Genomic DNA, 14,438 nt, shown 5'->3' with positions numbered 1-14,438 from the left:
TTAAAGCACAAAGTTTTTACAGATTGTATTGGTTTGGATTTTAGGGGCATTTGATTTTAGGGAATGGGACAGATTGTGTATATACTGGACACAGTTTAGTAATTGGCATGAAGTCACATCTTTTTTTTTCTGATTACCCAGGTATAACCTGCCTGGGTAATTCGCAATGTTAATTCACAGTGGTAACAAAACATTTCATAAGATTCATGAATATCAATATGAATCCATGAGTTCTGATATCACTTAGTATGAAATAATGACTTCTATTCCCTTGAATGCCATTTCATTTCACTCTGCATGTACTGAAGGACACACTTTAATTTGTCGACAGTAATGGATGTGGAATTGGCATTTCTCTCTCGGTATAGGTCAAGTGGGTAGGATCCTGATGACCCACAACCACTCCCTGACAGATGGAGGCCTCCACTCTCATGTCCTTAATTGCAATCCACCATCCATCTTTACGAGGTCTCTTTGGATGCTGAGAATAAAAGACTTCACACACAGCTGGTTGTTTCCTCTTCCGATTCCCGGCAGTGTCCTGGAAATCTGTTGAGAGATCCCCCAGGCCCCTCAAAACCAATGGTCCAGGGCTCAGTACATCATTCCTTGCATTCCAACCTTCTCTTCTTCCTTTGCTTCCTGTTTCAGTCAATGAAGCCACCATCTGCCCAAATGCACATGCCAGAAACCTGGGGGTTTCTACAACCACCCCTGCTTCCCATAAATGCCATACAACCCACCTCAGGTTCTGTTGATTCTCCAAAATCATTCTTGCCATTTGACTTGTCTACCTCAGTTTTCTCCATAGTTAAAGCCCAGGCTACTGTTGTTTTCATACCTGGATATCCTAATAACACCTGGTCATGTATCTTTTTGTATATTTCTTTTTTTCCTTTTCCCCTTCCCACGTATATCTATATGCAAATATAGATATTTGCTATCTATAGCAAATATGTACCACAAAGAATGGAAAAGCTGAGTCTAAAGAATTTCAAAACCAGCTGTAGAGTTTTCCTAGCTCATGAAATGTGCGATGGGGGCTGGCAGGGAGAGGTTGTCTGTAGGATTCTGCTAGACAGCAATACTCTAGGCCTGGGTAGTAGTGCCTGGAGTATGAGGGTGATGGCAGAGATTTCCAGGCTTGTTGGTAGAACTATATTCACTCATCTCTCTGCCCTCTGACTTTAGGTTGTCTGTCAGCCATCCATTCAGTTCACCATTCATTCTGTGTCATTCCCACCCTCTCACATCATGATTAACCCATCTCTGTTGGGCCATGTAGACATGAAGTTCAGAGCCATCATGAGATGACTAAAGTACATCACAGGGCCCATTTTCATGGATTTTTGTTTAGTGCTCATTGCTTCAAGGGAAAGACACTGAGATAAGAGAACAGTAATTATTGATTTGGCTTGCAAATCTTTTTCAGAAGATTGTGGAAGTGGATAATGGAAAGGATAATTTTTTAAGTCAGAAGTAGTAGATGAGACTTTACTCCATAAAAAAATATGATCTCCTATCCCTCCCCCCATTTTTTAATCCACAATGTTCGGGAAAGAGAGAAGGGGAAAGAGCTGTGTGAATGGAATAGAGTGGTCTATTCAGCCTCCTGCGCCCAGCAGGCCACAGGGCTGCAGAATGGCACTGTTCCAGGTTTATATCAAGGGAGAAGGTACTTGTGGAAGACACCTGAGCCCAAGTGATCTTGACAAGCACTTGATAAACACAGTTTCATAAGGTATGAATGACAGAAGACTCGAAGTGATTTTCATTATGCTGTTAAGGAAATCAGTGTGTCCTCATGGAATTGTGGGAGATGGAGTGGGAGAGGAGGGGCAGCTATAGGGATTTTCCTGGCTCTCCCAGGTCCACTAATTCAGCCCATGTTGTCAGCATGCAGGAACAGTTGGTGCAGCTACAGGCTACAGGCTTTGCCTTAGCTCCCAGCCTCTCTTCTGATGTGTAATCCCTAGGGAGCTGTGGATTCTTCAGTAAAAATCACTGCTGAAATGAGTCACTATTACTGGTGGGAAGGTGTGAATTTTGCCCGCGTGTCAGAAGAAACAAGTATGCAGCCGTTACTATTGTGTTTATAAAGAATTAAGAATTATCTGATTCAAGTTTATCACCACTACAGAGTCAACATGGCTCTTTATACTCTTTAGTGGGGCTGCATTATATTGATTTTGCTATGGGAGAACCCGAGTATTTATTTTCAGTTAGTGTGTGTCAAATCATGAAAATACTGAATAAAAACAAAACTCGAGTCTTTTTATGCTTTGTGACCTGACCACACCCTGACTACTCTTGAATCTATATATCTGACTTAAATACTTACTGCATTATGAGAACACAGTGGGTAACTTATAGCAGATAATTGCATACCCCAAAAGTGTGAAATTAATTACTTAGTAATAATTATTGCTAAGTGATTCTTGCTTTTGAACTACTTGCTTATATATAACATTCATATGTGTATGCCTAAATATAACTTATATAACAATTATTTTAGATATATTTTGCTTTTGTATGCATGAAAAAACTAAGAGAATTATAAACTAAATATGTGTATGCAAATTGTAAACATTTCCTTCCAAACTACTTCCTTTTTTTTTTTTTTTTGGTCTGGGGCTTGAACTCAGGGCCTAAGCACTGTCCTTGGGCTTTCTCAAGGCTAGAGCTCTACTTCTTGAGCCACAGCATGACTTCTGGTTTTTTCTGTATATGTGGTACCAAGGAATTGAACCCAGGTCTTTGTGCATGCTAGGCAAGCATTCTACCTCTAGGCCAAACTCCCAGCCCCAAACCATTTCCTTTTATTGTGGATCCCAAATACTATAATACCCCTTCTCTGTGTAAAGTCCTAATTTTAGCAGTGCATCGTAAGTGAGTAGCAAGGTAGTTTGCCAGCCTTTGCCTGATGACGGAGACTCTGAGTCCCGGTGACTGTGCACCGCATCCACTATCTAGTATCGCTAGAGATAAACAGCCATTTAGTATAGAGACTTACTGTATATAATGTATGTCTATAGGGCTCTTTGTCGCTCTCTTTTTCTTTATCTGCCTTTCTAGGAGGAATATAGGGATAGTTCTTTTTTAAAAAAAATGTAATTTCATGAAGGTTCTTTTAAAAAAAAGAAGAAGAAGAAGAGCCAAGTCAAGATCTTTTTGGTAATTTGAGTGAAATGTGGATGTGTGGAAGTACAAATTACCAAAAACCCATGCCTAACATGAAAGCCAGCGGGATTCCTGGAGACAGTGAACACTACGTGGTGGCATTTAAAGACACAAGTCTGGTATTTGCAAGAAGTACAATTTAAGCAAAATTAGTCATGCAACTCTGCACCCATTTTTGCTAATGATATCCTGAAGAAGGCACACAAACTTAGTTTGCCTACGTACGTGGCTGGGAAATGAAGATATTAGCAGGGAGTTATGAGAAGCAAGCAGCACTAAAAGCAATTGTGTTGTTAATTGCCTTTGTTATAGTTCTGTGGTGAAAAGAGCAATGCTTTGAAAGCATAGCCTCAACTCAAAGAAGGTTTATTCTGAGTGGCTTTGACTCTGTAGTTTCTTTTTTTCCAATGGCTTATAACTACTCTTCAAGAAATGACTTTTGAAAGTGAGCCCTTTCTAAACATGTTCTCTGGGTCATTAATTACACCATAGATTCAAGGGATGAATCTCAATCTATTACTGTTTTGAACAGAGTCAAAAGAGATGAGAGAGAAGTTTCTGGTATTTTCATGAAATTTTCAAGAAATGATTTGAGTGTGTGAAGTTTTACAATGCACTCATTTCCATCATTCAGTGTCTTAGGTCAGAACCCTCAGAGCCTGAGCTGAGGCAGTAAAGCCTAACAAAGCCAGTGAGCTGCTCTCCCTACATCAGTCATAGGCTGTGGGTTGGTCATGGGAAATGTAAATACCAACATACTCCAGGTCTCTATACAAGGTAGAAAAAGGCTCCAGCAGCCCCAGAGCAGTTGGCTAGGTAGAGCCTTTGGAACAGCAGGTTTAGAAACACTACAAGGGTAACAAAAGGTCAAACTGAGGATATCTGCTATTCTCATAAACTACCATCAGTCCCCATTATCTGGGTTCTTCATCCTAAGGTGTAACCACCCATGGATCAAAATCCTAGCTGCTCAGGAGGCTGAGATCATGTTGAAGTCAGCCCCGGCAGGAAGTATGTGAGACTCCTATCTCCTGTTAACCACCGTCACAACCCAGAAGTGGAGCTGGGGCTCTAGTGGTAGAGTGCTGGCGTAGAACACAGTGCACAGACCTGAGTTCAAGGTCTAGAACTGACACACAAAGAAACTGGAAAAAATTGCATTAGTATTGAACACCTACTGATATTTTTTTTCTTGTCATTATTCCCTAAAGTGTACAGGAGAAAAAATATTTGCATACCATTCATATCATATTTGATATTATAAATAATCGAGAAATAGTTAGAGGGGCTGAAGTACTTAGATTATATGGAAATATCTTGCCCCTTTATAAGGGACTTGAGCATCATCAGATTTGAGTCTGGTTCAATCCCATGGACACTGAGGGGTGATTTTGTCCAACACCTATGGTATGTTGCACACTGCATATACTGCTGCAGATTCAATGGAGCTTATGGTTGTGAGGCATCCATTATAACGTAGGAAGCTAGATAATATAATAGGTACACTATCCATGCATAGTATGATAACAGAAATCCATGCTGTGAAGACTAGAAAGCAGGGCACAGAATTGAGAACGCATAGGGTTGCTATGTTAGATGGGGTAGTCAGGGAAAATTGCATAAACAAAATCTATAAAAAGTATATCCAGGTTTCCTTGGGACTCTTCCACCAGGAAGGACTGGCATTGTGCATTGTTTCTCTCAAACACTGGGAACTTGTTTCACATGAAGTTCATAGGAGGGAAGTAAATCTCTTATTTGAATAAGACCATCACAATAGGTATTCATGACATAGAAACAATAAATAAAACATATATTCTTCTCCCTAAATGTTACAAAGTCAACTATTTGAGAAAGGCAAAGAAATTTTTAAAAAAATGGCCTTATACATTAAGAATTCTGATAATGTAAATTGGCAATCATCTCAAATCTGATTAAGAAAATTTTTTAAAATGTAGTCTTTAGGGACAATAGATAGATTGTTCTTAGAACATCTAATTATGTCTAAAATTTAAAAATGGAAGTTTGTGTAAAATTGCAATTACATTGTGTAAAGCTTCAGTTAAGTTAAAAATCCCAGCCTGGCAGTGGCACCTTTAGTCCTACTACTCAGGAAGCTGAGGTCTGAGGATTTTAGTTTAAAGTCATCCCAGAAAAGAGGCCTGTGAGGTTCTTGTCTTTAATTAACCACCAGGAAAATGGAAACTGTGCTTTGGATTAAGTGGTAGAGCCCCAGTCTTGCACAAAGAAGCTAAGGGAGAATGTTCAGACTCTGAGCTTGACAAGTACTACCTCCCAAAATAAAAGTCCAAAATCCAAGACATTCTAAAGGACAAAGTAGACTTTAAGAAAAATGCGATGTGGGCCAGGAGTTTGGCCTAGTGGTAGAGTGCTTGCCTAGCATGCATGAAGACCCGGGTTCGATTCCTCGGTACCACATCCATAGAAAACGCCGGAAGTGGTTCTGAGGCTCAAGCGATAGAGCTCTAGCCTTGAGAAAGCCAAGAATAGTGCTCAGGCCCTGAGCTCAAGCCCAGGGAAAGAAAAATGCGACGGGGACCGAATGTTGTGGACAGTCAAGGTCCCGCTGGATCTATTTTCAGAGGTGATGCAACTCTTGTCACTGGGTCCTGCTGGAGTCATGTTTGTGGGGGATCTTTCTGGGACTTGCTTATTTAGAAATTCTTTTGGTTTAATCTGAAGCAACTTCTGGTAAATTTAAACTTTTTACTTCTTTATTTCTCTGATCTTTTGGGCCAGAGAGATGAGCAAGAGGCAGTGGCAGTGGGAACCAGACAGAATTTGTTAGTAGGAATAGATAGTAACTCATTTTCTCCTGGCCACTTCCTCCTCCCCCTCCCCCTCCCCCTCCGACTCCCCCTCCTCCTTCTCCTACCCCCCCCCTCCTCCTCCTCCTCCTCTTCCTCCTCCATCTCCTTCTTTTTTTATGGCTAGCACTGTACTACTTGAACCACAGCTACACTTCAAGCTTTTTGGTGAGTAATTGGAGATAAGAATCTCACTGACTTTCCTGTCCCACTTGGCTTTGAACCATGATCCTTGGATTGCAGCCTCCTGAGTAGCTAGGATTAAGACATGAGCCACAAGCACTTGGCTTCTCTTGAAGCAATGACAAATGGTTCAGGAATTTCCTAGTAGGAAAGAGAGAAAATAGGACATAGTCATAATGGTGTCACAATGTAATTTTTTTCATAAGGGCTACTTCCCATCTTCGTTTCATTTGAAAATATACTTTCCAGGTTAATAAATTAACTGGGTTGTAGATTTTGAAATGTCATCAATGAACACCACTTATCATAATGATTTTAAAACTATAAACAGTATCTAATCAATTGAATCGAATTGATTCTTAATAACATTCAGACAAATTGTGAGGCAATGCTCTACATTGCTAGCAGCCAGTACCGTGCTTCATTCTGTGCTGACAAAGAGACGGATTTGGAAAAAGTCAAAATTTCATTTCTCACAGTTCTGGAGCTGAAGAATCCAAGATCAAGTTCAATTGTCTAAGGGAGGCTTCTTTCTGCTTCCAAGGAAAGGCAGAGGGTATGTACGCTTCAAACTAGAAGTGAGGTCTTTTTCATAAGGGATAGAATCTCATTCCCAAGAAATTCCCCACTCAGGATTCTAACTTCTTAACACAGGGACCATAGCTGACTTTTAGAGAGGTCACAGAACATCACAAGCCATAAAAGCAAAGAAAATCAGGTACACACACTCACAGTCAGCCTAACTAAAAAGAGAAAGCTATCTGGGGGTTATGAAATCAGAGTGAAGCCAAGAATATGACTACTCAGTAGATATTTATTGATCATCTGCTGACCTAGGTGCTTGAGACTATATAGTAGTAAAAACCACAGTCAACACTGTGAGAGAAATGTGAAGGATGTCAGCATCAAAATGGAGTTGTCTGTGTCACCCCATCAACACCAACAACCTTTATCACCACCACTGCAAAAGTAAATCAAGTCAGAATGTTCTTATGCATGATTGCTAGAGAGTAACTGCCACAAAAGACTGCCAGCATCACAGCTCCTGCAGAGGCTACCACACCTTCTTTCTCCAAAACCATCTGCCCTATTCAATTTTGGCCTGATGTCACACTTCTTAGTAATCACTGTATCAAATGAACTGAGATGACTTTTGTCTTTAAAAAGTTCCTCTTGCTTTTAATACCTTCTCAGTTCATTATGGCATGTGTATTCCCACTGGAATATTCTCTTATTCTTACTTAAATAACTGTATCCTTTGGAAATAATTTCTGATTTTCTTTTATGTAGACTGACAACATTCTGCTCAACATTCTGGAACTTATATGCTAAGATATAGCAAGATATAGACACATGCAAATAATGAAAGTATTGTGGAAAATAAACAGCAATATAGTAAGGATTGACAATCTATTTCTGTAAGAGGCAACAAAATCAGTATTTTTGACTTCCTTATCCTACAAAATCTGTCTCGTGACTCAACTCTGTAATCAGCAAGCAAACAGATTGGAACAATATATGACCATGGGTGTTTTTCAGTAAAACTTTATTTATAAAACCAAAGTAAGCCCAAATCCCTCAGATTTGGTGTTTTAATTTGCTGACTCTGAGTGCATTTCAACCCAAATTCACCATGTCCTAGTACTGAGCATGAGAACGCAAAAGGTAGGACGTAGTAAATTTAAGTGAAGTATAATTGTTCGATAATGAGGTTCCTTGAATTTTAATTTATGAGATGAAAGATTTATTGATAGAAGACTGTCATCCTGGTGACATTTGAACATTTGCTAAGACAACAGGCAAGAAAGGATTTCATTGAGAGGTAGGAAAGCTGGCTGTACCTCTGGAATTCTGTCGGCCGGGCCATTGCTCACTTCATCAGCCAGCTCTGGGAGGCGTCGGTGGGGGAGAACTTGCCACATGACACCCCATAAGGCAGGCGCATCACTGGCCTGTGTGGTAGACGTCAGGAAAGCATGGCTGCTGTGAAGCATGCATTTCTGCCTGTCCTCCCAAAGGAATAAGATTTCTCCAAAATCATTTGACTGCATTTTACAGAATGAGATGCATTTAGAGATAATTACAAGCATCAGAGATGCAGATTGCAAAACCCATCAACAAAAAAAGTGCTCTGTAAAGTATATGAGTGTTTCCACCTTGATAGCCGCAGCCTCTATTTCTGTAGACTGGATGTGATATCAGTCCCCACCCATTACAGTGTATCTTGAAAATTACAATTACCATGGTCAGTCATCACAAGTACTGCTTGCCATACCTCTCACGATTCACACTACCTTCCCAGCAGTGCCACAGCCCTGGATAAACCCAGGTGATTGTGCAGGTGAATAACACCACCACCCCACAGCAGTGGAATAAATGACCATTCGCACCTCTATTTCCAGAGCGAATTTGCTCCTTTTCCTCCTCTTTTACGTGTGTTCTCGTTGGTTTTGAATTGAGGTATAACTGACATGTACTGAATTTCATTAAAAAGTTTGATGATGTTGAAATGTGTAGCCCACACGACCATCACTTCTAGAAAGTTCTCTTAAGTCAATTCCTATGGAGCCGCTTCCTATCCCTTCCTCCAGGCAACTATGGCTAGCATTTTTATCCTGGGTGCCTAATCACAATTTTTCCTTTCTCCTCCTACCTCCAAGAAAGCTTCCAGTCTTACTTCTGGGTGATGATCTTGTTTCAACTTCACAGCACAAATGAAGCAGCAAGAAGAGAATGTCCACGCTCCTGTCTCCATTTCTACACAAATCAGACAACTGGCTTCCACTTGGTCCCTATCCATTGTCCATAGCAGGACTCTCCTATCAATCTGTGTAGTCTAGGATCATGTACCAGCAATCCTTTCCTTCCCTCCCTCCCTCCCTGTCTTCCTGTCTTCCTTGTCTGTCTGTCTTCCTTGTCTGTCTGTCTGTCTCTTTCTTTCTGTGCCAGTCCTGGGGTCTGGCCAGGGCCTGGGTCCTGTCCCTGAACTTTTATGCTCAAATTCACAGCTCCACTTAAGACTTTTTGGTAGTTAATTGGAGATAAGATTCTCATGGACTTTCCTTTCCAGGCTGACTTTGTTTGGTGATCCTTAGAGCTCAGCCTCCTGAGTAGCTAGGATTACAGGCATGAGCCCCAGGCACCCAGCCTTTCCTATTTCCTTTATGTAGTTTTTTTCATACACCCATAACCCTTTATGTGTAAGTTATCGTATATCCAAGCTTAAAGGATGGACTTCCCCTGACCTCACTCCAATTATTCGCAATTCTTTGCTCCTCTTTGTTGCAAATCTCAAAGTATTTATACCTTCCCATTTTAATTCTCCTTCCCTATTTTATCCTAAGTCATCTAACCCAGGCTTTCCCTTCTGCCACTCTGTTAAAACTACTCAAGATCACCAAGTAACCTCATATTGTAAATTCAATGGGAAACTTCTCAATCTTACATAGTATTTACTTCTTTTCTCTTTCTTTTGCAAAGTGTTACTACTCGGCCTTCATAAATCTCCGGGGCTACCTCAATGTCTTTCACAGTCTCATTTTCTGGGGATACTTTATATTCCTTAACTCTGTGTTGGTGCCTCAGGGTCAGCCCTTGCTCTGCTACTTTTTATTCATGCTTAATCTTACTATTCACATCTTGTTCCATTTAAATAGCAACCTTATGACCAGGTTTTCCAGTCCAGATAGCTTATACCAAATCCCACCTTGTATCATTCATTTCCCTGCTTGACCTTTCTCTCAGATATCTGTAGATGGCATGATTAGAACATGGCCCATACTGAACCTCTAATCTCCTGTGACAAATTATTCCACTTGAAGCTTTAGCATTTGGGCAAATGACCAATACCATCTTTAAGGCATTCTTTTATTTATTTATTTATTTTGGTCGGTTGTGGGACTTGAATTCTGGGCCTGGGCATTGTCCTTGAGCTCTTTAGCTCAAGGCTACAGTCCTATCCCTTGAGACACAGCACCACTTCCAGTTTTCTGGTAATTAATTAGATATAAGTCTCACAGACTTTAGTGCCCAGGTTGGATATGAACCCCAATCCTTAGATCTCAGCCTCCTGAGTAGCTAGGATTGCAGATATGAGACACTGCACCCGGCTAAGGCATTCTTATTTATTTTCTAAATTATGCCTAGTAAATGTTCTAAAAATTGGAATAAGAATTATGTCTAAGTTAATAAACAGCTTTGCTGAAAGGATCTAGATGAGTAAGTAGAATGGGGTGAAGGGAAGTTAGCAGATACCACTGATCTTGGAACATCATGGCACATGGGAGAATTGGGGGGAGAAATAAGAGAGAGTGGGGTGCTCTGAAAACCTCAGGTCATTTGGAAGAGTAAAAAATAAAATCAGGACACCAGAAAAAGTTGCAGCTGACAAACAAACAGCATCTAAGCATATACTTTCACAATAGTGTTAGATACTAAGCCAATATTACAGTGACTGTGGTCAGGTCAGTGTCTTCCAATCCTGTCTAAGTATGCAGCGTAGAGAAGTTAGACTCAAGTGTGCCATCCTCTGCTTTTGGAGAGAAGAGATCTTAGAAAATCACCGTGTAGTAGTTCTCAAAGGATTCTTTCGCCTATGCTAAGTGCATCAGGAATATCAGAGTTGATGTAAAAAATGTAGACCCAAGGCCTGTCTGTCCATTCCCACTGAATCAGAACGGTGCGAGATAAGGCAAGATCAGATCTTCCTTTTAGTCAAACTCTTCAAGTAATTTTTATAAACAATGTAAATTGTGTCTAAGGACCTCACTGCTATTGTGGTACATCTCAAATGAATAAAAAGAAGTGTTCATTTTTACTGCTGGTTAAGGGGATGAATAGTTACACTGGAAATTTATTGTGTTTTGTGTGTGCGTGTATGTGTGTGTGCATGTTGCTTTCATTTATTTATAATTACAATTAAAAGAATTATCTTTAAGTAGTTGGTACAAAGGGGCTTAAAAATTCAACATGTCATTTTATGAGTACAGTGCATCTTGTTCTGTCTCAACCCTTTTATCATTCTCCTCCATCTCTCCCAATCTCACCATTTCCTCAAGTCACCTGATTCCATTTTCACACATGTACATTATGACTGCTTTCTCCCACCCTTCCTCTCTCCATTTGTCAGCTCTCCCTCCCCCTCCCCACCCCACACAACCCATACTCCAGCTTCCTGGTATTTATTTGCTTAAAACATAAGTTAGTTGTTCATAACATCATTGTTATGAGGGGAATTTGAATGGAGGATTTAGCTGAGTTTTATTAGCGGGAAAAATGAGGAGGTGGCATTCCAGGAGTAATGTGTAATGTACAGAGGCCCATGGCTGTAGCTTAGAGAAGAGACAGCTGTCCCCAGGCTTCAGTCACACTGCGAGACCACCCAGGAGCCAAGTCTTACATCCACATAGCCACCCTCAACCTCCCTTCCATGCCTAGGGTGACATTATTGAGGAAGGTACCACACAAAGCCAGTTCTGCTGTGAGCTTAACTGGCTGGCTTCCTGTCTTCTGTCAATTTGACTATTCTCTGAATTTAAGCAGAAGTATGAGATTTTATTTGCTCGTCATTCAGGGTTGATGTTTGCTCTTCTCATTATGAGATAACCACAAGTGAACTTCATCTTCAAATGGAAAGTGACACTCCCCACGCTACGGCTACCTTCACTCATGGCAGGGAACTGCAACTAGCGAGGCCAGAAGTTGGCCCTGGGGTGTCTCTGGGACTGTAAGTCATACAGCAGATCAGCTGTCAGAAATAACCCAAGTTCTGGGAACCAACTGTTGGGTGGGATGCCTCCCTTTCTAGGCCACCTGGAAGCGGTCAGTCAAGTAACAGCAAGCATTCAAAGGCTGACTGTGTGTTCCTCTCTGCCCTGTCAGTCTCCAGCCTTTATTTCTAGCTGATGCTATTTGAGACATTCGTGTCCCTGTGCATTCTGGGCTCTGGACTCCGTGCTCATCACCCAACTCCTTTATCCCTCCCCACCCCAGAAGTCCACTAAGGACTGACTCTAGCCTCCCTCACAGCCCTCCATCTGTGTGGTGTAGTAGTCAGAGCAAGGTGAGCTTGGGCAGACTGTGATTCAGACACAGTACAATGGACACCATAACCAGAACCCTCACAAGAGGTTATCGGTTAGAGGGCCCACCTACCCCAAGGCCAAGACCTTCTGGGGTGATCCATAACCAATGAACAGTTGAGGCAGATGTAGAAAAACCTGTCTCTTTGGTTTAAGATTGGCCAGTTTAGATGAGTCTTCTGATCTTGGTTTCACTCTTGTTCTTCACAGGTTATTAATCCTAAGGACTAAGCCGAAAAAGCACCTATAACCATCATCTCCCAAGATATTACCCCTGAATTTAAGCTTACGCCTCATGACTATGAGCCCTGTGACCTAGGAAGTAGTAATAAATATGGAGTAACTATATGCAAATATAGTTTGCATATAGTTTACAATATCTTGATATGAGAGAACATAGCTTAATGCTGGGTATAGAATAATAATTCATAAAATATTAGATATTACAGTTCTTGGGCAAGTAACATAACTTCTGTGAGCCTCAGACCCTTTCTTCAAAACTCCAAGAAGAAATACCACTTATATCTCAGGATTTTGGTAAGGTGGTGTGGCATAAGATATGTGTTATATACTAAATAGACAAGTCTCCTCTTTATAATTCCTTTAAAATATAGTACAGTGAATTTTTAAAAATCTATTTATTTTCTTTCTCCTCTATGTTTGTATCTGAAGGAAAAAAGCTGAATGCACAGCAGAAATGCGGGCCAGAGTGAAGCCCTGGTTTGGTGGCTCTGTGTTCTTCTTTCATGGACAACATGAATAACTTAGTTCCCAAAGAACTAAGAATAACTGGGTGTGTTGACTAAGTCAATACAGTTCACAAAGTACTCATGCAAACTTTGAGTCTCCTCTTGCCTTCCCTAATTTATTTTTGTGGCCCTTAAAGTGATATGTTTATGTGAGTTACACAATTTCTGTTTTGTATTTAAGCAGGCAAGGATGATGTCTTTTTTTTTTAAGAGAATGAGCTTAGCCAAATCATTCTATGTATGCTCCTTGGGAAGTGTCACTGGTTACTGCACAGGCACACAGTATTCTTGAGGAATTGGTTCTGTATCCCACCCCCCATAATTAAAATGCTGTGATAGTTATATACAACCTGCGAACATCCTCTTGTATACATTAAATGATCTCTAGACTACTGAACACCTAATACAATACATGTGCTTGTGTATGCATCTATTACCTCCATGCAACGCAGTATTGTACATAGTTGTCACACTGTGTTGCTTCAAGAACGCAATTGCAACTCCCCTTCACTATTTTTGATCTGGAACCTGAGCATGGGAAACTCACAGATACTGAGGCGAGGCAACCACTCTGCAACATGTCAGCAAGGGACAGTTAATCACTCTGAGGATCCCTGCTGGAACTGTTCCAGGAGGTCCTACGAAAGTGGCAATGGCCAAGAGCACCAGATGGGAGTCTTCTGAGTCTCTGGGGTTAGTTCAAAGCTATCATGTCACTGGCGTGGAAACTTAATGAAGACAAGCTTTCTCTATAGAGAATGATATTGCAGTGCTTATTTGGAAAATTTGTAGCTTCGTCTTTATTACATCTTTTCTTTTATAATTTGATGCTCTTTTTATATAGAAGCTTGGCCGATTCTAGGAACCTTGTCTTTTGCTGACACCTGCTGGGCAGGTGGAAAATAACAGATACCTTTAGCATAGCAGACTGTGTGTGTGTGTGTGTGTGTGTGTGTGTGTGTGTGTGTGTGTGTGTGTGTGTGTGTGTGTGTGTGTGATGTGCAACTAGAAGCAACTACATCTTTTCTTCTATTTTTTTTTTTTTGCCAGTCCTGGGCTTTGAGCTCAGGGCCTGAGCACTGTCCTTGGACTTTCTCAAGGCTAGAGCTCTACCACTTGAGCCTCAGCACCACTTCCGGCTTTTTTCTATATGTGGTACCAAGGAATCGAACCCGGGTCTTCATGCATGCTAGACAAGCACTTTAACCACTAGGCCAAACTCCTGGCCCCATACATCTTTTCTTTATTACAATTATCTTTAAAAAGCTTATCTTTGTTCTAAGCATTCCTTTCACTGTTTTTTTTCAGATTTTATATGTTCGAGAATAGTGTTTGTATTGCTAAATGCCCATAGTGTTTTACTGAAGAGTCATGGCAAGAATACTGAATATTGAATGATGAATAACCCACATTCTTCA

The sequence above is a fragment of the Megascapheus bottae genome, chromosome 5, assembly GCF_031878675.1.
Source record: "Megascapheus bottae isolate mThoBot1 chromosome 5, mThoBot2.hap1, whole genome shotgun sequence".
In the NCBI taxonomy this organism is placed as follows: Eukaryota; Metazoa; Chordata; class Mammalia; order Rodentia; family Geomyidae; genus Megascapheus; species Megascapheus bottae.
Note: the sequence above shows the minus strand (reverse complement) of the source record.